The following is a 2,173-nucleotide window of genomic DNA, read 5'->3' as shown; positions in this document are numbered from 1 at the left end:
AGCCCTGAGCCATACAACTGCCGTGCTGTAACCCAGACGTGGGGTTACCTTTGAGTCAGCCTTCTGTGGACGATTCATGACCATGTGAACCCTGCACCGGGGCCAGCTGCTATTGCTGCCCTGTTCCGTGGGGGTGAGCATCCCTGGCGTGGGTTCTGCCCTGCTGCAGCAATCTGTGTATGCAAAATTGCACCCATGGGAACAGGGTTTGCATTCACACTGTTGTGCCACTGGGAATGAGGCAGGAAATGGCTGCTCGTGGTGCTGGAGGTTTCTCATAGCCCAAAGCGGGGCCTGGGGGTCCCACGTTCCATTCTCAGCCGGAGGTGGTTGTTGTGCAAGAGAAGTGATGACGAAAAGAAAGGAAAAAGAAAGGAAAAGGGTCTGATCCCCTGTGTGCCCATCTCTCTCCGTGAGTTGGTTGTTTGAGTTCTAAGGCTCCTGTGTGTATTGTGGGAATACCAATAAAAGGCGTTAAAAAGAAAATGAACCTAAAGATTTTACAAAACAGAATCCAAGCCTCTGTATGTTAAATGAGTACTTTGCACCCATACAAAAGATGCAGAAATCGAGCCCATCCTTTATCACCGTTCTCAGAGGAAAAGAAAGTAATACAATGCTTAAATGCAGGTACCACCCCGAGCCCTTCGCTTAGAGGTGAGGGCGTGCAGCGGCGTAACAGAGGACAAGCAAAACGTTATGATTGCAAATACAATAAATCCAGTTCTGGAAAATGTCTGAGTTTCTTTTCTTTTCAGCATTCCCTCCCTCCCCCCCCCCCCACCTCATGTGTAATGTTTCCTAAAGGCAGCACAGCCCCCACCTCCACCCTGGAGCAGCATCCTGACAGAGCCCTGGAGTGAGATGCTCCCAAAACATCCCCAGTGCTGCAGCATTCAGATCAGTGCCCTCTGTGATTCCCTCAGGTGCTGTCCTGAGGAATCTGCACTGCTGCCTTAGTGGTCCTTCACCAGAATTTGCAGTGCCCACCATCCCCAGCCCCTCTGGCCCCGTAGGAACATTCCCACATTCTCAGCATTCTTAGGGACTGCCCCATGTTTTGGGCCCCAGGAGCAGGGCTGGGGCTGCCACACCGCAGCTCTTCCCACGTGCACAGGATGCCACCATCCCCACATACAGCAATTCTATATTTGCAGTGTGACCTTGGCAGTTTGGAAGATAAGAGCCCAACTGGGAACGCAGTGCAGCTCAGTGCTCGGAGGTTTTCTAGCTGCAGCTCTGGGCATGGGGCTCTGTAACAACATGGTGATCTGTCCTGTGTAAAACAGAGACCAAGTGCCTGCAAGGCAGAGCCCTCGGCCCCAGCTGAGCTTGCAGCAAAAGGGAGATTTTGCTTCCCAGGAGATTACAGACTACAGACCCACTTTCTTTATTGCATTTCTGCCATTGGCCAGCATAGGAGATGATGGCAGAGGGACCTTCCATGGAAAGGGGTTTTGTGATGTCTGGTGGGTGAGTTGCCACTACTGGTGATCTGTTGGTCTTTGAGCAAAATAAATCATATGGGTAGCAGCCCTGCTCACAGCATCAGAATGGGATGGTGCCAGGCCAAGCTATGAGTCTGTGAGACTCTGACACCCACTGGGGAGATGACACCCATAGGAGAGGCATCCTGAGCTGCACAAAGCACTCCCACTCTCCTCCAGGTGCATTTCTATCTCCAGTTTGACAATGCACTGCTGATAAAAGCAGTGGAACAGTCCTCAGGGAACATATCTCTTCAGACCTCAGGATCGGTGGTGAAGCAGCGCAGCACAGCTCTTGCAGGACTGTGAGCATCAGGGGAATGAGGACTGGAAAGCAGCTGCCTGCAGCTGGGCACAGCCTTGGCACCAGGAGCTCACACGTGGCTCCTAAAGCACTGCACACCCTGCATGGAGTACTTTCTCATTGTATCCAGTATAAGTTTCTCCTCTTTCAGTTTGAAGCCATTTCCCCTTGTCCTATCACACAGCCTCTGCTAAAGAGTCCGTCCCCAGCTCCTTTGGATCTGGAAAGGCCGCCCTGAGGTCTACCTCCAGCCCTCTGCCCTCCACACTGCACAGCCTCAGCTCTCTCAACCTGCCCTCAAATGGAGGTGTTCCATCCCTTGGAGCATTTCTGTGGCCCTCCTTAAGATGTGTTCCAACAGATCCATGTCTCTCCTGTGCTG

This window comes from Centrocercus urophasianus, unplaced genomic scaffold (genome assembly GCF_019232065.1).
Source record: "Centrocercus urophasianus isolate 14NV4802_14NV808 unplaced genomic scaffold, USGS_Curo_1.0 seq_38, whole genome shotgun sequence".
NCBI classification, from domain to species: domain Eukaryota; kingdom Metazoa; phylum Chordata; class Aves; order Galliformes; family Phasianidae; genus Centrocercus; species Centrocercus urophasianus.
The sequence above is the reverse complement of the archived record's forward strand: the minus strand, read 5'-3'. Positions refer to the sequence as shown.